Source organism: Biomphalaria glabrata, chromosome 7 (assembly GCF_947242115.1).
Source record: "Biomphalaria glabrata chromosome 7, xgBioGlab47.1, whole genome shotgun sequence".
NCBI lineage: Eukaryota > Metazoa > Mollusca > Gastropoda > Planorbidae > Biomphalaria > Biomphalaria glabrata.
In genome coordinates, this window is record NC_074717.1 from 19,040,860 (window position 1) to 19,063,673 (window position 22,814).

The 22,814-nt window shown below is 35.3% G+C and overlaps 1 protein-coding gene across 3 annotated transcripts in view; it reads right to left on the reverse strand.

Annotated features, from left to right (window-relative positions):
• Window positions 1-13,760, reverse strand: part of LOC106070826 (muscarinic acetylcholine receptor M5-like) — a 100,416-nt gene extending 86,656 nt beyond the window's left edge. For 2 of the 3 annotated variants that reach the window (XM_056036231.1, XM_056036229.1), the window contains exon 1: window positions 13,557-13,760. The gene's annotated coding sequence lies outside the window, so the exon portion shown is untranslated. Of the gene's footprint in view, window positions 1-971; window positions 1,094-2,621; window positions 2,715-13,556 lie in introns of those variants that run through there. The other variant, XM_056036230.1, reaches the window with a different exon arrangement.
• Window positions 13,761-22,814: the final 9,054 nt, after the last annotated feature.

The following is a 22,814-nucleotide window of genomic DNA, read 5'->3' on the forward strand; positions in this document are numbered from 1 at the left end:
TGAGACTGGCTCTTGCTCGACTTAAAGACTGCCAGCAGAACAACGGTTTTGTCTGCGGTCAAAATATATTGGACCTTATTGTACATTAGTGAATTTTGTGAATATAGAGCGTGAAAATGTAAATATTGACCATGAATTATATGACCGGAAGTTAGGTTGTATGAGAGATGGACAGTCTACAGTAGAAGTTGGAGAATGCTAGTTGAACAATAAGCAGTACAATTTACATAACGACATGAATAGCAAGATAACATAGCATTGGCTATATATTTAATGTAAAAAAATAATTTTGGACACTCATTTGGGGGTACCCTCAAATGGGGGACCAGAGGATTTTCAAATTTGGACACCCCCACCTCCCCACGTCCTAGCTACTCCGCTGAAGCAGAGCAAGTATGTAGTTGAATTTAGTCAGTACAAGTATGTAGACCTGAGTAATACTTAGTTTGGGTTGAAATTATTAATATAAGTTTGTAAGTTGAAGTTGTTAATCTTATGTAAAGTCTAACAATGAACTTATTGTGATTTGAAAGTATTTTCAGTGAAGTAAAAAGTTATTCTGTTCATCAAATATAATCCTGCAAATTGGACTGATATTATATAAATAAACATCATCATTTGATACGTTCTACAAGAAGTTCTTTGTATTTACATTTCGCAAGTAATTACTGTAATTGTTGTTAGTACTGTAATACTTCTACGGATAACAAGCCTACGAGAAATATGCCTACAAGCACCCTACAAAACTAATGTGCTGATAATCATACAATAATATTATTTACATCTGCACTAGATATGGCAATATATATATGCAGGTCCCAATAGGGTTCTCGTGGTCATGTGACGCACTGAACTGTGACGCATTGAACCTAATCTTTAGAATCGAAACCAAAGTCTATAATTCTCAGTATGCAAAAAAGGGTCAATTACTTTTCGATATCAGAACCACTTTAAATATATTAAATGCATACCTGGCATGTGAATTGAAAATGTTCAAAGATTGGTCGTTGTGCTGGCAACATGACACGCTTGTGTACTCCAGAATGATATGAGACATAAAGTTCACTTCGTGGATCACTCTTATCCGCTAAGTCTCGAAAGTAAACGTAAGTTTTTAAAATGTAAATATTTTTATATTTAAAGAAAAATGAATTCCACTTTTATTGTACGTGCATTTGGATAGATTACATTTTTGTTTTCAATAGAAAAACATCTCCACAGAAGCGATTGTGAAACTTCCCCAGATGTTTTACAAATACAAAAAGATCTGAATTCTACCCACGCTGATCTGGTCAGCAAACAAATGAATATTTGATTGGTGAAATCTCGGCGTGTTGAAATATGTAAATGATTGTCACTCGAGTATCATCTCGCGTAGTTTTAAATTTGCCTTCACGTGCACCGATTGACACTCCCGTGCACTAATAGTTTGGGGAACCGCCTTCCTAGCAAGGGCATTAACCCTAACTCTGTTCACACATTAGCATAATGCCAGACGTGGTGTCCTCTGTTATTGACTTGGTGGCTGAGTTTATGAATACTGATATAAGAAGAATATTATATACATAGAAGCATAAGCACATCCATTCAAATAAACACGAACACACAGATGACATTGCTACTCACACTCAATATAATCTCTGATAGTTTTCTAGAAATATGACATTCTATTGATATGACTATTAGAATATTTGCTATGGCATTATGGCAACAAAATTATAGAACAGCACTTAAGTCTTATAAATGATTAAGAAATTTTGTTAAATCATTTTCAATTATTGAACAAGAGGTCTGGGTTAGCCTGACCTTTGAGTTTCAAGAGATCAAGATGTTCAGAGAAACAAATTGACCTGAAGTGTTCTTGGAGTCAACCATTTGAAGAATAATAGTCAAATAGAAAACAAGAAAGAATTGTAAAACTACTTCTTAAAAAAGACAATTCCGTATTTAAAGATCTTATAGAACAATGCTCAAATGATTGTTAGACTTTAAAATATTATTTTTACCCCGCCCATTTCCCATTCCCCTGAGAAAAGATCCTGCTGATGCAAAAGTATAAGTCTACTAGGCTTCATAGCATTCTAATGATAAGCCTATAGAGCTAGACTTAGAAGACGCGGCGTAAAATGTTCTTGAAAGTTAATTTGTCAAACTTTTTGATGAATAGGACTAAGATGCTGAAATACCCAAAGATGTAGTCTGTTCAAGATAAAGATTTTCTAGTTCTATAGCCTTATTTGAAATATTTGTTTTATAATTTAAAAAATTACAACGGTCAAATTAGAATGTTCCCGGTGTGGCCAACGAGCTATTAATTATTTCCTCAACGATATACATCAAGTGTCAAATTTCTAGGAAAATCGTTGGAACCGTTTTCGAGATCCGTGTCCACTCAGGTTCCAGGTTTTTGATGTTTTTGCTGATGAATGTACAAACTGAATAGAGGAATTTTGATAAAATACAATACAACAACAAAATCAAAACAATTATCAGTCAATCAATCAATCGATTAATAATCAATCAATCAATCAATCAATCAATCAATCAATCAATCAATCTATCTATCTATCTATCTATCTATCTATCTATCTATCTATCTATTTATCTATATCTAGCTCTACCTTATCATCCCTTTGCCTGACTGTTCATCTATTCCTACTAATACCACGTCAGACTGTGTCCCCTTGACAAGTTCTCCGAACGCTACATAATATATATGGGGCTAGGGGAGATCATGTATGCTTTGTATCTGTCTATGAGTGTTGGAATACACAGAACAGAAGAAGTGATCATGTGTCATGTAAATATTAATGACCTTTCTGAATATCCATTTTTGGTAAAGGGAAATGCTAGAGTCCTGGTAGATAGACCCTCTATAATAGTGTTCATATTTTTTAAAATCCTAATATAGAACCGTTACAAATCAATACTATAAAGGAACTATATTTAGTAAGGATAATCCTGGAATTTGTAGCATACAAGAAAAGATAATCGACCAGGCTATTTAAACATTGGATGTTCTATTCTCCACCTGAAATAAAAATCATTGAAGGTTTTCTGGATCAACTACAACATGTCATCAATGCTGTGACTTGATTGTTATACTACTGTGACTATGTCCACACATAGCCAGGTGACTTGATGTTATATCTTCATACTCACGTCTGGCCATCTCAGATCAGGGACACGTTAGAGACTGTCACATTAATATACTAAATACAGTGAGACTATCACGTTGGAACTAATATGTCCCACAATCATATATATATATGGCTCCCTCTGTCTCGTAAGACAATGAATGCACCCAAATGAGTCACTTGCTTTGGTTACGTCTTGAAACAGGGCAGAATCGGGAGTGACTAATCTAGTCAATTCTGGAGCGGCAGAGTTTGCCACACTTCGTGGATGTATTTCCCTCTGTTTTAGGGCTAACTGACAGCGCAGCTTTCTTTTTTCTTTCTCTTGCCTGATGCAGCTTCGTTTCTTTTGCTCTCGGCGAGGTTCGTGCCCGCACGTTAAGTCTCCGTGCTGTCCGGTAGCAACAGAATAGAAAATGGTGATGTACATTGTCATTGAACCTCGTAGAGACAATACAGAACAAGTTGACCATTACTGTTAATTCTATCAAGAAATGGGGAGAATAAAAGGAAACCTGTAAGTTATCAATTAGTGCCTTTTTGTTATGTGAAAATAGCCTTCGACAATTATCTAATTAATTGTTGTTTTAAACCTTTGACTAGTACTCTGACTGATTGGCAACCCAATCCATGCTGTAATGGCTCTAGGGAAGAAAGAACACAGAATTCCTCGTAGCATTGGAGGATGTAATCTGCATTTATTATTATGTCTCTCTTTTTAATAAATAAATGTAATCTGAATTCTTTGATTTCGAAGTGAGAGCATAATAAATAGTATTATAGAAGAGAGTACATCAAACATAAGGCATTCTTATTGTACTGCGCTATATCCACATTCCTATTGTACGATAGACTTCGATATACCCACATACCTATTTTACGATAGACTGCGCTATATCCACATTCCTATTGTACGATAGACTTCGATATACCCACATACCTATTTTACGATAGACTGCGCTATATCCACATTCCTATTGTACGATAGACTTCGATATACCCACATACCTATTTTACGATAGACTGCGCTATATCCACATTCCTATTGTACGATAGACTTCGATATACCCACATACCTATTTTACGATAGACTGCGCTATATCCACATTCCTATTGTACGATAGACTTCGATATACCCACATACCTATTTTACGATAGACTGCGCTATATCCACATTCCTATTGCACGATAGACTTCGATATACCCACATACCTATTTTACGATAGACTGCGCTATATCCACATTCCTATTGTACGATAGACTTCGATATACCCACATACCTATTTTACGATAGACTGCGCTATATCCACATTCCTATTGTACGATAGACTTCGATATACCCACATACCTATTTTACGATAGACTGCGCTATATCCACATTCCTATTGCACGATAGACTTCGATATACTCACATTTCTGTTAATGTAAAACTCCTAGAACGAAACGCTTAACTGAGGCGAAGCCTCGTCTTTAACAAAAGATAGGTTTGAAGGAACTAGATATAATTCTTTCAACAACATTTTTTTCAGCAGGACGTGTTGAGCGACCTAACTTCACATTGTCATGTGACCTGCGTTATCTAGTAACGTTAGGGATCCAATTCATTGATAGTTAATAATAAAATTAATGTCAGGGAAATATCAGAGGTGACCTAGTTTATATCAGAGGTGACCTACTTTATAGTTTTATGAGACGAATTATATATTTGTAGAAGGCGTATAGCCCTAACCTCATAGATTGAAACCTCTTGTTTGTCTGTCTGTCTGTCTGGCAACATTTTTGAACACGTTATTTTTCCCATTCTCCGATCAGGTCTAAACGTTTATTCATTGATATATTGATATATGTCACACTAACAAAACGAGAACAGAAAATAATTAATTTGTTAATTAAATAGTCATAATAAATTATTTTTTGGTATCGAAGAAGAGAAATAAATCGTACAGTATTGAAGTACATGGCTTTAAATGTGAATTTCCTTCTCTCTTTTAAAGTTGCTATTGTCTTTTAGTTGAATGTTACAAAGAATCTAGACAACATGTAAACTACAGTTTACAGTTATAGAATCAAGCTTTTATTTTGAATATTGACTTTGAAAAACTAATTTACATATTAAAGAAAACTTTCGACCATTAAACTTGGCAGAGATCCAATAAAGGACTGAGAAATCATCAACACCACTATCCCTGACTTCTAGAAAATGTTCATTTGTATGAAATGTTCAACCAAGGCTCCGCACGCGTCCCCATGGGAAACTGTTTTCAGTGTTGACTCAACAGTCAAGTCAAGCCTACCACGTTGACTAACACTGCACCATACTATCTTCTTCAGAGACTGTACACCAGGCATGTCAAACACAGTGTTTGCGGGCCGCATGCGGCCCGCGACCCAATTGCATGCGGCCCGCTTGGCCACCTCGAGAATGATCAAAATAATGTTAAATTATTAAGCGTTTATACTGTCAACACTAATTTTCAGGTAAAAAAAAAGCCCTAAAAATTAGCAATCAAATTCGTTGAACTTATTGAGTATTCTTTAATAATCAGATTTTTGGAAACAAATTATTTTTCGACAATTTATTTTAAATAGAATTAGATGTGGTATTAGATGTGGTATTAGATGTGGTATTAGATGTGGTATTAGATGTGGTATTAGATGTGGTATTAGATGTGTATTAGATGTGGTATTAGATGTGGTATTAGATGTGGTATTAGATGTGGTATTAGATGTGGTATTAGATGTGGTATTAGATGTGGTATTAGATGTGTATTAGATGTGGTATTAGATGTGGTATTTGATGTGGTATTAGATGTGTATTAGATGTGGTATTAGATGTGTATTAGATGTGGTATTTGATGTGGTATTAGATGTGGTATTAGATGTGGTATTAGATGTGGTATTAGATGTAGTATTAGATGTGGTATTAGATGTGGTATTAGATGTGGTATTTGATGTGGTATTAGATGTGGTATTAGATGTGGTATTAGATGTGTATTAGATGTGGTATTAGATGTGGTATTAGATGTGGTATTAGATGTGGTATTAGATGTGTATTAGATGTGTATTAGATGTGGTATTAGATGTGGTATTAGATGTGGTATTAGATGTGGTATTAGATGTGGTATTAGATGTGGTATTAGATGTGTATTAGATGTGGTATTAGATGTGGTATTAGATGTGGTATTAGATGTGGTATTAGATGTGGTATTAGATGTGGTATTAGATGTGTATTAGATGTGTATTAGATGTGGTATTAGATGTGGTATTAGATGTGGTATTAGATGTGGTATTAGATGTGGTATTAGATGTGGTATTAGATGTGGTATTAGATGTGGTATTAGATGTGTATTAGATGTGGTATTAGATGTGGTATTAGATGTGGTATTAGATGTGTATTAGATGTGTATTAGATGTGGTATTAGATGTGGTATTAGATGTGGTATTAGATGTGGTATTAGATGTGGTATTAGATGTGTATTAAATGTGGTATTAGATGTGGTATTTGATGTGGTATTAGATGTGTATTAGATGTGGTATTAGATGTGTATTAGATGTGGTATTTGATGTGGTATTAGATGTGGTATTAGATGTGGTATTAGATGTGGTATTAGATGTGGTATTAGATGTAGTATTAGATGTGGTATTAGATGTGGTATTAGATGTGGTATTTGATGTGGTATTAGATGTGGTATTAGATGTGGTATTAGATGTGTATTAGATGTGTATTAGATGTGGTATTAGATGTGGTATTAGATGTGGTATTAAATGTGGTATTAGATGTGTATTAGATGTGGTATTAGATGTGGTATTAGATGTGGTATTAGATGTGGTATTAGATGTGGTATTAGATGTGGTATTAGATGTGGTATTAGATGTGTATTAGATGTGGTATTAGATGTGGTATTAGATGTGGTATTAGATGTGGTATTAGATGTGGTATTAGATGTGTATTAGATGTGTATTAGATGTGGTATTAGATGTGGTATTAGATGTGGTATTAGATGTGGTATTAGATGTGGTATTAGATGTAGTATTAGATGTGTATTAGATGTGGTATTAGATGTGGTATTAGATGTGGTATTAGATGTGGTATTAGATGTGTATTAGATGTGGTATTAGATGTGGTATTAGATGTGGTATTAGATGTGTATTAGATGTGTATTAGATGTGGTATTAGATGTGGTATTAGATGTGGTATTAGATGTGGTATTAGATGTGTATTAGATGTGGTATTAGATGTGGTATTAGATGTGGTATTAGATGTGGTATTAGATGTGTATTAGATGTGTATTAGATGTGGTATTAGATGTGGTATTTGATGTGGTATTAGATGTGTATTAGATGTGGTATTAGATGTGTATTAGATGTGGTATTTGATGTGGTATTAGATGTGGTATTAGATGTGGTATTAGATGTGGTATTAGATGTGGTATTAGATGTAGTATTAGATGTGGTATTAGATGTGGTATTAGATGTGGTATTTGATGTGGTATTAGATGTGGTATTAGATGTGTATTAGATGTGGTATTAGATGTGGTATTAGATGTGGTATGTGATGTGTATTAGATGTGTATTAGATGTGGTATTAGATGTGGTATTAGATGTGGAATTAGATGTGGTATTAGATGTGGTATTAGATGTGGTATTAGATGTGGTATTAGATGTGGTATTAGATGTGGTATTAGATGTGGTATTAGATGTGGTATTAGATGTGGTATTAGATGTGTATTAGATGTGGTATTAGATGTGGTATTTGATGTGGTATTAGATGTGTATTAGATGTGGTATTAGATGTGTATTAGATGTGGTATTTGATGTGGTATTAGATGTGGTATTAGATGTGGTATTAGATGTGGTATTAGATGTGGTATTAGATGTGGTATTAGATGTAGTATTAGATGTGGTATTAGATGTGGTATTAGATGTGGTATTTGATGTGGTATTAGATGTGGTATTAGATGTGGTATTAGATGTGTATTAGATGTGGTATTAGATGTGGTATTAGATGTGGTATTAGATGTGGTATTAGATGTGTATTAGATGTGGTATTAGATGTGGTATTAGATGTGGTATTAGATGTGGTATTAGATGTGGTATTAGATGTGGTATTAGATGTGGTATTAGATGTGGTATTAGATGTGGTATTAGATGTGGTATTAGATGTGTATTAGATGTGTATTAGATGTGGTATTAGATGTGGTATTAGATGTGGTATTAGATGTGGTATTAGATGTGGTATTAGATGTGGTATTAGATGTGGTATTAGATGTGGTATTAGATGTGGTATTAGATGTGGTATTAGATGTGGTATTAGATGTGTATTAGATGTGGTATTAGATGTGGTATTAGATGTGGTATTAGATGTGGTATTAGATGTGGTATTAGATGTGGTATTAGATGTGGTATTAGATGTGTATTAGATGTGGTATTAGATGTGGTATTAGATGTGGTATTAGATGTGGTATTAGATGTGGTATTAGATGTGTATTAGATGTGGTATTAGATGTGGTATTAGATGTGGTATTAGATGTGGTATTAGATGTGGTATTAGATGTGTATTAGATGTGGTATTAGATGTGGTATTAGATGTGGTATTAGATGTGTATTAGATGTGGTATTAGATGTGGTATTAGATGTGGTATTAGATGTGGTATTAGATGTGGTATTAGATGTGGTATTAGATGTGGTATTAGATGTGGTATTAGATGTGGTATTAGATGTGGTATTAGATGTGTATTAGATGTGGTATTAGATGTGGTATTAGATGTGGTATTAGATGTGGTATTAGATGTGGTATTAGATGTGTATTAGATGTGGTATTAGATGTGGTATTAGATGTGGTATTAGATGTGTATTAGATGTGGTATTAGATGTGGTATTAGATGTGGTATTAGATGTGGTATTAGATGTGTATTAGATGTGGTATTAGATGTGGTATTAGATGTGGTATTAGATGTGGTATTAGATGTGTATTAGATGTGGTATTAGATGTGGTATTAGATGTGGTATTAGATGTGGTATTAGATGTGTATTAGATGTGGTATTAGATGTGGTATTAGATGTGGTATTAGATGTGTATTAGATGTGGTATTAGATGTGGTATTAGATGTGGTATTAGATGTGGTATTAGATGTGTATTAGATGTGGTATTAGATGTGGTATTAGATGTGGTATTAGATGTGGTATTAGATGTGTATTAGATGTGGTATTAGATGTGGTATTAGTGTGACCATAGCTGATTAGATGTGGATTAGATGTTTATTAGATGAGGTATTAGATGTCGTATTAGATGTGGTATTAGATGTGTATTAGATGTGGTATTAGATCTTGTATTAGATGTGGTCATTGCATGTGGTCATTAGATGTGTACTACGCATGTGTATTAGCTGTCGGTATTAGATGTGGTAATAGATGTGAGCTATTAGATGTGGTATTAGATGTGTATTAGATGTGGTATTAGATGTGGTATTAGATGTGGTATTAGATGTGGTATTAGATGTGGTATTAGATGTGTATTAGATGTGGTATTAGATGTGGTATTAGATGTGGTATTAGATGTGTATTAGATGTGGTATTAGATGTGGTATTAGATGTGGTATTAGATGTGGTATTAGATGTGTATTAGATGTGGTATTAGATGTGGTATTAGATGTGGTATTAGATGTGGTATTAGATGTGGTATTAGATGTGGTATTAGATGTGTATTAGATGTGGTATTAGATGTGGTATTAGATGTGGTATTAGATGTGGTATTAGATGTGTATTAGATGTGGTATTAGATGTGGTATTAGATGTGGTATTAGATGTGTATTAGATGTGGTATTAGATGTGGTATTAGATGTGGTATTAGATGTGTATTAGATGTGGTATTAGATGTGGTATTAGATGTGGTATTAGATGTGGTATTAGATGTGTATTAGATGTGGTATTAGATGTGGTATTAGATGTGGTATTAGATGTGGTATTAGATGTGTATTAGATGTGGTATTAGATGTGGTATTAGATGTGGTATTAGATGTGTATTAGATGTGGTATTAGATGTGGTATTAGATGTGGTATTAGATGTGTATTAGATGTGGTATTAGATGTGGTATTAGATGTGGTATTAGATGTGGTATTAGATGTGGTATTAGATGTGGTATTAGATATGGTATTTCGATTTTTTTAAAATTAACTTCGAATTATACTTAAAATTATCTTTTAAGTTTAGTGCTGTTTTTTTTAACTTTTTAATTATTATTAATTTTTAATATCACATCTTAAATAAGTAATATGTTAGACTTACACAAAAAATTTCAGTGGTTAATATCATTCTATTTTATGTCAGTAACTACTAGGCCCCCTATATATTCAGTACTTTCTACGGTCACAAAAAGAATTAACACTAGTTTACTGACAATTTATAATATCCCAGAATAATGGATTTTGTACTGATGAAGAATCAGTAACTACAGCAGCAACTGCTACTAAAAGAAAAATTAAGGACGAAAATAGAACGTTTCAAGAAAGGTGGAATTCAATTATTTCTACACATCGGTATCAAATAAGATTCACTGATTAATATACAATTCCTGCATTAGTGTGCCCAAAGAGTACAATGTCAAACAACATTAAGCTAATCACAAAAAGGCATATTATGCTTACACCGGAAAAATGAGACATGACAAGCTACTTAATTTTAAAAATAGTTTTAAAAGGCAACATATAGTATTTGTTAAACTGGAAAACGAGAGTGAGTCTGTAGCAAAAGCCAGCTACATTTTGTCAAACTGAATTGAAAGCTATAGAAAATCATTTAGTGAAGGTGATTTTATTAAGAAGTGTGTCGTTAAAGCTGCGGAAGTCCAGAAAAATGTGAAAGCATTCAAAGAAATAACGTTAACTAGGAACACGGTGGCAGATAGAATAAATGGCATGTCAGTCAGCTTGCGTGAACAATTAAAGAACAAAATAGCTGATTTTGAATTCTTTTCATTGGCTCTAACCGGTGTAGCACAGTTGGCTATAGTCATAAGGACCTTTGACAGGAATTTTGAGATACATGAGGAACTACTTGAGCCCTGTTCTATACATAACATCACAACAAGCGAGGATGTTTTTGAGAAGTTACAGGAGGTGATATTGCAGTGAAATTTATTTTTGCTAAAAAAAGCTAGTCTAGCAACAGATAGCGCAAGGTGCGCACCAACCATGATTGGGGCTAGAAATGTTGTTGGTTCAAAGCTGCTTGCAAAAATAAGTGAGACTGATGCTAATTTTAAATTTGATCATTTTCAGTGCATCATTCACCAAGAAGAATTATGCGAAAAGTAATTACAGTTCCAACATGTACTAAGACCAGTTCCAGTCGCTATCAATTTTATTGTATTTGTGACCGTGGATATAATTATCGCCAATTTTCAATGTTTCTGGATGACATTGGACACGGATTTGATTGTTTTTCCACTATGAAAGCTAGAAAACACCGTTCAAGATTATCAGATCAGTGATGAAAGTGTCAGTGACAAACAAACTTCAACCTGACATTTATAAACTTGCATCCCAGAAAAGATGTCAAGCATCAGGACAACGAAAATAATGCCGAACCATAGTAATGTTTTATTAATACAGAAGCACTACAACTTTGGTTAACTAAAGGACAGGTATTCCACTAATTCTTGCGTATTCTATTGTATTGTTTCTAATTCACATAAAACTAGTAGACTTTGTTTTCCAACTGCTTGTAAGCTTATAGAGTGGTTTTGTTATTATGCTGGTGTAACGTCGTGTGTTTGAGATTCTTCTGTGTTCCCCTGTTTAGGGGAGTTAGTTCTGGGATTATCAAGATTTACATTGGGCCAGTGTTGAACGTACTATTGTGTGGCGTTGTGTGATAGCAAGGTGCAGAATTGTTGTTTAATTACTATAACCACAATATTCGAATACTTATAGACTCAATGTCATTACTCCATCAATTGTCATTATTACTTATTTTCATATCATTAAACAACTACATTGTCAACAGTGAATCACTTATTTATTTGTAAGCACGAAGGTGCCTGTTGAATGTCAAGGGCCAGGGAAAACGAGCTAAGGCTGTAACACAACCCTTACAGCAAGGTTAAACTCATCATTCTAAGTTAAATTTTAAATGGAAGGTTGAAAGTTTCAAATGGATAGTTAAAAAAAAAAGATCTTCACCTTCATTAGTTCTCAAATTGAGTAATTCAAAGAAAAGGATCTCCACTTTCACTAGGTCTCAAATTAAGTATAAAAAAAAAGATCTTCACTTCCACAAGATCTTAAATTGATTGATTCAAATAAAAAGATCGTCACTTTTAAAAGATCTTAAACTGAGTGATTTAAAGAAACAGATCCTCACTTCCACCCCCCTAGTTCTCAAATGGAATGATTCAAAGAGATGTCCAATAGATCTAATGACATGAAGTTTTCACTGAACAAATGTGATGAATGTTTCTGATTCTGATATTCTGATTGTATCATTACCTGAAAGAGTACTTCAAATAGTGTGTTTGCAAGTAGACTATATTATTGATCAGGTTAATGTATACATTATTCCTTATTTATGTAACTTCAAAAACAAATGAACCAAATGTATGCGCTGTAACTGACTGGTTACACATTTCAATGCATCACAAAGTTAAGATTCAAAGAACGAGACGACGAAAAGAGTTTGGTGGCCCCTGTGGGTTGGTCGTGCTCTAAGTCTGCCATTACCTTGGACGACTCAATCACATTCATGAAAGAGAGTGTGAATCAACCGATTTTAAAAAATGTGAAACATTTTAAAAAGAAAAGCCTTTCATTGTATGGGGGTTGAAGGTTCTTGCACTTGTTACTTCTAAATGAGATGGGGAACAATCGTAGTTTTAAAACGCGCTTTAGTTTCTAAATGGGTGTCATTTAAAAAATACAGAAATATATACAGACTGTCGGAAAGATGGACGCACAAGCAGAGAAGCGGCTTTCTCCAACGGTTGCCGCAAACAAAATTTTAAAAATTCGATACTGATTGACAATCACTGTTCCCCCCCCCCCTTACCACCATACTTGACATGATTCACAACATAAATAAAAAAAAACACTAAATTTATAAATACAAACAACACAGATAAACACAAAATGTTCCTTTAAAAAAAAAAAGGGGGGGGGGAGGTGTTGCTCCATAGACTCGATTTCAAGTAAGTATTAGCATCTTTAGTCTACATCTTATGTTTCAAATAATCAGTTACAAATATCTTTCTGGGTGGGGTTTTTTTTTTGGAGGGGGGGGGAAGTGACGAGAGTCGGGCCAGTAGCGATGAGATGTATGCATGTAGATTACAACTTTGGATACATTCTGTGTATAGTCTTCATTCCTTGATGACATATCTAGAGACTTGAATGTATTTAAAAACAAAAGCTCCAACTAATATTTACCTTTTGTCTTTGAAACAAACAAATGTCCCATCGCCATTGAATCACTCAAATGGCGTTCACGTTTTGAATTTCTACTCGAGGTTTCAAGACTTTCACATTGCACACAAAACTGGCAACGTTAAGTTTCACTATTTCACATCGCTGAATTTCAATAGTTTCGAAAAATATTTATGAAAGTAAATTACAAACTAGTGAAATATAGACGCTTGCTTTCGCTACAATTTAGAATCAAAATGTCTCTTTAATGTTTGGTTGTAACCAATATGAATAACTCCTGCAACAAATCTCCTACACGTCAAATTAGAAGAATCTTATTTCTCTTTTCCATTTTCAGAACTATCCACTTTATTGTAATTGTAATTAATTTTCTATTTGTTGTCAATGTTGCTTGAAAACCAGCGGCAGTAAGGGGAGATGATAGAAGAGACAGTCTCACACTGCAAGAGCAAGAGGGAAAAGAGAGGGGCTGCGTCGGTTGGCCTCATTTGACAACAGCGCCGCCACTTTAGCTGTTTTAATGTCAATATTTCTTCCTACAAAGATTCACAACTCTTAAAATGTGCTAAATTTATTTACAATTTTACCTTTAGCCCCGATGACATCATTCGCTCCGTTATAATGGAATTCGAGAATTAGAGTTTTAGTGAGATGTCAGAATAAAATAAAGATTTAAATTCAGAACTGTACGAGTCATCAAGCGGGACAAGGCTTTAGGAGCCAACTACAAGATCAAACTTAGTTATAGAGTATAGAAAATGTCCATAGATTGTTGGTATATTCGCGTAGAGGTGTACTTCAAGGTGTCTTCAAAATGTAGAGCTTTATTACAAACTATAGATATACCACATATAGATGTAGAGCTTTATTTAAGACTACAGATATTCCACATATAGATGTAGAGCTTTATTTAATACTACAGATATTCCACATATAGATGTAGAGCTTTATTTAAAACTACGGATACCCTATATTTTGATGTAGAGCTTTATTACAAACTACAGATATTCCACATATTGATGTAACATATACAACGTTAAGCAGAGCTGAGATAACTTTGAACAGAAGTAGCGGGGTTGTCGTACGTGTCTTCTCTTTAACGATGTTATAGATGGGAAGTCTTGGCAATGTCTGCTCTACTTCTCAACCTAGTCTATTAGTAAACCTTTCAAACCTTGCAGTATAGGCCACAGAGGAGGTCAAAGTCTTCTGTTTCTGTCGTCCACGAGGTGTCTATTGACTAGTGTCCGCTCTGTGACCCCTGCACTAGCGGATCCAGAAAGGGAGAGGGGACAAGATATAATTACCCCCACCCCCACCCGAAGCCAAACATACTCGGCCAATATACGTGGGGGACCGGGGGGGGCGAACTATTATAAAAATTGATTAAAATATAAATAATGAGTGTATTTTATAAAGATAAATAATTTTGTACAAAAATTTCGTGACTTGTCAATACAATTTCGTCCAGGGGGAGGGAGCGAGTGGGGTGTGTGATTGCCTCTAACCTCCCACCCCCCGATCCATCTCTGTTCTAAATTATTTTATCATGCCATATCTTCTGTCGCGTCCAATAGCTGTCTTTATTGGTGCGTCGCCTTTTTCTAATTTCTTATCAAGTATCAATTTATATCAATTTGAAATGCATGATTTCTCCAGGTTGTTAGTATTTTTTCTAGCATCACTATGTCTGGTAAATATAATTTGTTACGAGAGTTATCAGTTGACATTTGAATCGTTTTCGTCTTCTCACCAACCTTCTGCTGCTGAGCTGTCAGCTCTTTTGTAGACTGTGCCAAGGAAGAATAGTCTGCTGCTGAGCTGTCAGCTCTTTTGTAGACTGTGCCAAGGAAGAATAGTCTGCTGCTGAGCTGTCAGCTCTTTTGTAGACTGTGCCAAGGAAGAATAGTCTGCTGCTGAGCTGTCAGCTCTTTTGTAGACTGTGCCAAGGAAGAATAGTCTGCTGCTGAGCTGTCAGCTCTTTTGTAGACTGTGCCAAGGAAGAATAGTCTGCTGCTGAGCTGTCAGCTCTTTTGTAGACTGTGCAAAGGAAGAATAGTCTGCTGCTGAGCTGTCAGCTTGGCCGGTAACCACGGAAGATTAGGGTTAGGAAAAAAAACACAAAATGAAACAGCTGCTGCCTTGTTGATTACATGTTGATTAAATGTTGATTACATGTTGATTACATGTTGATTACATGTTGATTACATGTTGATTACATGTTGATTACATGCTTATTGGATGTTTATTACATGTTGATTATATGTTGATAAAATGTTTATTATATGTTGATGACATGTTTATTAGATGTTGATTACATGTTGATTACATGTCTCATGTCTATGGTAGCAGGCCCAGGAAGTAAAACCGCCTAAGAAATCAGAACCAACGGACCAATCGTTGCGACACACACTAACACGTGACTCTTCCTTTCACAAATACTAACAACAAAACGAAGGAAATTAAAACAAAAGTAAAAAAAAAAAAAAAAACCGGAAACACTTAAAGAGTTAAAAGAAAGGAAGAGAATAATAAAAATGGCTCTAAAAGAGCAAGAATGCCACGTGGAAGAATGCCACGTGGAAGAACAAACAGAAGAACCACGACAACGATTAGCGCCAACATCAACAGAACAGACAAGAAACAAAGATACACACAGAGAAATAATGAAAAACATGAAGAAAATAGAAGAAAGAAAAACCAGAAAGAATGATAGAGAGAAAGAAGAAGAACAAGAAGAAAGAATGAGTCACACGAAAAGAGAAAAGAACAAAAAGAACAAAAAGAACAAAAAGAACAAAAGGGAAAAAAAAGAAACAAAGAAAATGAAAGAAAAACAAGAAGAAAAGAAGAAAGAGAAATGTAGAGATACTTTTATCTTCTGGTTCGTAGTATTAGCAGAACTGATTAATTACAGACATCCCTTCAAAATGATTTATACATAGTTATATACAGTATCTCTTATGTTACATTAGAAGGAAGATACAAGTTAACGCTAAAGCTACAATTGATTATTTTCGAAATATTATATCTCCTTCTAGTGTTACTCTGAAGTCAGCTCAACGAGACTTTCTTCCTTTGACAGACTTACACGACCTACTGTTTATCACTTGGTGGTTTCTAGACATTGACGTCACAAACGTTTTGTTATCAAGTTGTACTGAGACATATTTTTCTAACTGCATAAATTCAAAATCTACATAATTGTGAGATATCGTGTGACTTATTTTTCATCAGGGTATACATAATACCCCTTGATGATTGACATTGTGTTTGAATGTGTGTGTGTCATGACCTAAGAGTACAGGTTACTACATGCTAGCATCATTCACTGTAGCCAAATGTATTCCGTTTTGAAACATGTAGAGGGGATTGAACTCTTTCCCTCCGTTTGTATTTGTCCACCTTTGGAAGGAATTCTTCATTTCGCTCATTACTATTTCACTCCCCTGTTAGGATAAAGCTTCAATAAATTGGTATAGAATTAAAGGGAAACTAATGCTCTTTTTATATAACACAATGTCAAGTTTATAAAATTAAGCATTAATTAAACGACATGAGGTCAAATCAACGATGGTATCGTCGATTAGGGGAGAAAGAGTGAAGTTTGATAAACTTTTGCCCCTTTTGACTACAGGAAGTAATTTGTGTGAGCAAAGAAATGTTTGCTATTATATACATACGGTTTCAATCAATCCATTACTTTTGTGATGTTTAGACAAAGTTTCTCTTGGGGCAGCGTGTCCAGTTGACTCTGTTGGTCATGAGAGACCAGAAATTCTATGACACCATATTATGCCATGACACGCTATTCGTGTAGCAATAGGATGTGACAAGGGTGGTAACTCAGCTCTGACATTTGCCCACGTAGTAACAGTAGAAGCAATTAGCTGCCCTTGACTTTCTTCAATCCGCACCTCTTTCTTTCTATTTTATTTTTGACACGTTTCTCTGTTGTCGCAGCTATGGTATTGATTTCTTTTTTTGACCTGGACTCTTCTGTAAGTCTTCACTTTCTTTCCAACTAAACTTCTTTCACTCGCAGATTCTATCAACACACACTTCGTACTTCTATCGAAATCACCTTAATCAACACACACTTCGTACATTGATTGAAGCGTACAAACCTGTGACGTGGCAACGAGCTATTGGCATAAACTGCCCACAGGTTGTGACGTTGCAAGCTAGTGTTCAGGCCTTCTAAACGATTGGTAGCGATGAAGTCACTTACATTAACATATACTTTCCATATTGACTGAATACATTTTCTGGCGGTTACTGTATGTAATAAAATTTCTCAGACTTTTTCGAGTCACAACTTCATTGATTTTGTAAGTCTAGATCTAAGTGATTTGCAACCCAAAATATTTAAATTGTCGCTTTGCATAGTTCTTTATAGTGCTTTCAAAAATAAAACAAATTATAAAATTATTTTGTTTTTATAGGTATATCGCGAGAGAGATATGGCTAAGTCTGTTTCTCAAGGATGAACTGTTCATCCCTATGAGATTCTGTCTCGTCTTGAGAACTCCAAGTATTGTAGTAGGTAGCATGGGAACATCATACGCATTATCAGACATTTAATTCGTTGAGTTAGTGAATACTTTAGTCAACTGAAGCTCATTTGTCTGGGTGGGAAATTTATATGTAAGGGTCTGTTTGCTGGAGATTTGAACTAATGCTGTTTCGTAAGTCATCTAGGCACAACCAAAGTAGAACATGGAAGAAGCGGTCTCTGTAAGCGACGTCACATGTTGTAAGGTCACTCTAACCTACCCCGCGTGACCTCCCAGACAGTCCAGGTGATTTCCGTGACCAGAAACAGTGAGATTGACTTGGCGGTGAGCTCAAAGTTGATTTTGATGAGATCATGGCGGTCACGAGTTGAAGCTAATTTATGTTGGAGAGAATGTTAAAATGTAGGAGTGCAGAGTTCTGAGCACGGAGGAGGAAGGAGGAGCTGCAGCGGAGTAGAGTTATTTAATGATGTTTGTATCTACCGAGAGAGAGAGAGAGAAATTGTGAAAGAGGAGGATAGAAAGAGAGAGAGAGAGTGTGTGTCTGTGTGGAGGAGATAATGAATGTGATAGACAATGTGACAAAGAGCAAACAGTGATTAAACTCTATTATAAAAATGTGTTTCTAAAAGATGGTTAAGAAGGCATGTGTAACACATTAAACTATAAAACTGTAATCAATGAAACAACTTACTTATATAAGATTTATATACTATGTATTCATATAATAAGAAAGTGTTAGTCTATTGGCTATAAACGTGTTCGTGTTTGTTACATCCTCAAGGTTTGTTGCCAACGTAACAATGTCACGCCGTGGCTTCTAGACATTTAGACCTAGTTACATTATTAAACAAAACTAAATAACGATACATCTTTATTATCGCTATAATATATCCTTATCACTACTTTTTCATCACTGGTATCACAACTCTTTCACCACTAGTATCACTACTCTTTCATCACTAGTATCACTACTCTTTCATCACTAGTATCACTACTCTTTCATCACTAGTATCACTACTCTTTCATCACTAGTATCACTACTCTTTCATCACTAGTATCACTACTCTTTCATCACTGGTATCACTACTCTTTCAACACTAGTATCACTACTCTTTCATATCTAGTATCACTACTCTTTCATCACTAGTATCACTACTCTTTCATCACTAGTATCACTACTCTTTCATCACTAGTATCACTACTCTTTCATCACTGGTATCACTACTCTTTCATCACTAGTATCACTACTCTTTCATCACTAGTATCACTACTCTTTCATCACTGGTATCACTACTCTTTCATCACTAGTATCACTACTCTTTCATCACTAGTATCACTACTCTTTCATCACTGGTATCACTACTCTTTCATCACTAGTATCACTACTCTTTCATAACTAGTATCACTACTCTTTCATCACTAGTATCACTACACTTTCATCACTAGTATCACTACTCTTTCATCACTGGTATCACTACACTTTCATCACTAGTATCACTACTCTTTCATCACTGGTATCACTACTCTTTCATCACTAGTATCACTAGTATCACTACTCTTTCATCACTGGTATCACTACTCTTTCATCACTAGTATCACTACTCTTTATCACTGGTATCACTACTCTTTCATCACTAGTATCACTACTCTTTCATCACTAATATCACTACTCTTTCATCACTGGTATCACTACTCTTTCATCACTAGTATCATCACTAGTATCACTACTCTTTCATCACTGGTATCACTAATCTTTCATCACTAGTATCACTACTCTTTCATCACTAGTATCACCACTCTTTCATCACTAGTATCACTACTCTTTCAGCACTAGTATCACTACTCTGTCATCACTGGTATCACTACACTTTCATCACTTGTATCACTACTGTTTCATCACTGGTATCACTACTTTTTCATCACTAGTATCACTACTCTTTCATCACTAGTATCACTACTCTGCCATCACTGGTATCACTACTCTTTCATCACTAGTATCACTACTCTTTCATATCTAGTATCACTACTCTTTCATCACTAGTATCACTACTCTTTCATCACTAGTATCACTACTCTTTCATATCTAGTATCACTACTCTTTCATCACTAGTATCACTACTCTTTCATCACTAGTATCACTACTCTTTCATCACTAGTATCACTACTCTTTCATATCTAGTATCACTACTCTTTCATCACTAGTATCACTACTCTTTCATCACTGGTATCACTACTCTTTCATCACTAGTATCACTACTCTTTCATCACTGGTATCACTACTCTTTCATCACTGGTATCACTACTCTTTCATCACTAGTATCACTACTCTTTCATCACTAGTATCACTACTCTTTCATCACTGGTATCACTACACTTTCATCACTAGTATCACTACTCTTTCATCACTGGTATCACTACACTTTCATCACTAGTATCACTACTCTTTCATCACTAGTATCACTACTCTGTCATCATTAGTATCACTACTTTTTCATCACTAGTATCACTACTGTTTCATCACTGGTATCACTACTCTTTCATCACTAGTATCACCACTCTTTCATCACTAGTATCACTACTCTTTCATCACTGGTATCACTACTCTTTCATCACTAGTACCACTACTGTTTCATCACTAGTATCACTACTTTTTCATCACTAGTATCACTACTGTTTCATCACTGGTATCACTACTCTTTCATCACTGGTATTACCACTCTTTCATCACTAGTATCACTACTCTTTCATCACTAGTATCACTACTCTGTTATCACTAGTATCACTACTTTTTCATCACTAGTATCACTACTCTTTCATCACTGGTATCATCACTAGTATCACTACTCTTTCATCACTAGTATCACTACTCTTTCATCACTAGTATCACTACTCTTTCATCACTAGTTTCACTACTCTTTCATCACTGGTATCATCACTAGTATCACTACTCTTTCATCACTAGTATCACTACTCTTTCATCACTAGTATCATCACTAGTATCACTACTCTTTCATCACTAGTATCACTATTTCACAGCCCAACTCTACTCGTGCTATGAGATCTATGAAATCTTTACTAGTCACTGATCTTCCCTCTTCTTGGTCAGAAGTTACGTTTATTAGAGTAACAGACATTTGGTTGTCTGTTTAAAAGAGAAGAGTTCATATCCCAAAAGCTTCTATTCAGCCCATTCGGTCCAAAGATCTGGGCAGGTGATTTTTAACTCGGCTTCCAACCAGCACCAACAGAAAAAGGCTCTTGCCGTTTGGTAATAGTTCTGGCTAAACCGGACTTAGTATTGTAGTCTACTAATCCTATAATTCATCATATGTTAATACGAACGCTTGATATCAAAATCGGCCCGGACATTACGATATAAACCGGCTCACAAATATATATATATATATATATATATATATTAGTGTGTGTATTTGTAATTAATCTTCATTACATTCTTATCTTTCATTCTTTTAAACGTTTTTTCTACTCTAGAATACTCTCTTCCTATAATTAGTGAAAGGCAGTACACACCGCCAAGGTACAGCTACAGCTAGGAAGTCTAGGGGAGCACCGCAAGCTCCCCCAGTGGGGTCCGGTTGCCCCGGATCCAAGCATTATTTCCGTTTTTTTAAGCTTTAAAAAATGCATATTCTGAGGTATCTACAGTGCAATTATCCTGCTACTCTTCCGCTAAAAAAATTCAAAAACCAAATCTGCTATTCATTGGAGTCCAGCGACTGGTAGAAAATGGTAAAATGCTTTACTTTTGTATTGGAAAAGGGGGGGGGGGGGAACCACAAAACCACTTTTGGCTACGCTCATGAAATTTGGTGACTGTAGTTTGCTTAAGTTGGCTGCACTGGGGAAGTAAGTAAAGTTTTCCTTTCAGACAATGAGATCTGAGGCCAGTGATGGTTTAAATTCCTCCCCTCTCGGCTACGCCCATGGGTTTTATCATAGGTGTAAGCCTAATTCTATTCAAAATATATAAAGTTTGATAACGCATCGAAAACTGGATATATGCTTTCGTAGGCTTACATACTGTATTCTATTTATGAATCTACATGTATGTAGTCTGAAAACTAGAAACACTACAATAGCAGCCTCAATGAGTTTCAAACTTTTTGATATTACTTATAGATTACAGACGTTTCTTCAAAAAATAAAAATAATTAGGTCCTACGCATTTCACGTGTCAATCTAGTCATGCATGTTGATCTGTGACTTAAAATATGCTAAGTCATTGGTTTTCCTGCCTGATAACCTATTCATTTAAAGTGGTATCACCACAAATACAAAACTAGGGGTCTATCAAGTCGTCATCCTCCTCTACATTGCTCTATGCCTCAGAAACATGGATAGTGTACAGTTAACATGCAAAGAAACTGAATCACTTCCACATGACATGTCTGAGAAAAATACTGAATTTCAAATGGCAAGACAAAATACCAGATAATGAAGTCCTTCAAAGAGCGGGTCTGCAAAGCATCCACACACCCTGATGCAGTCCCAGCTGCGATCGGCAGGACACGTATGCAGAATGGAAGACCACCGCATCCCTAAACGACTCTTGTATGGCCAACTAAGCGAAGGAAAGCGCTAGCAAGGTGGTCAAAGAAAACGCTGAGGGACACCCTCAAAGCTTCTCTGAAGGCGTTCAGCATAGACCCAGCCAACTGGGAGACAGAGGCACATGACAGAGCATCATGACGTCGCGCTGTGAAAACCGGCGCACAGGTCG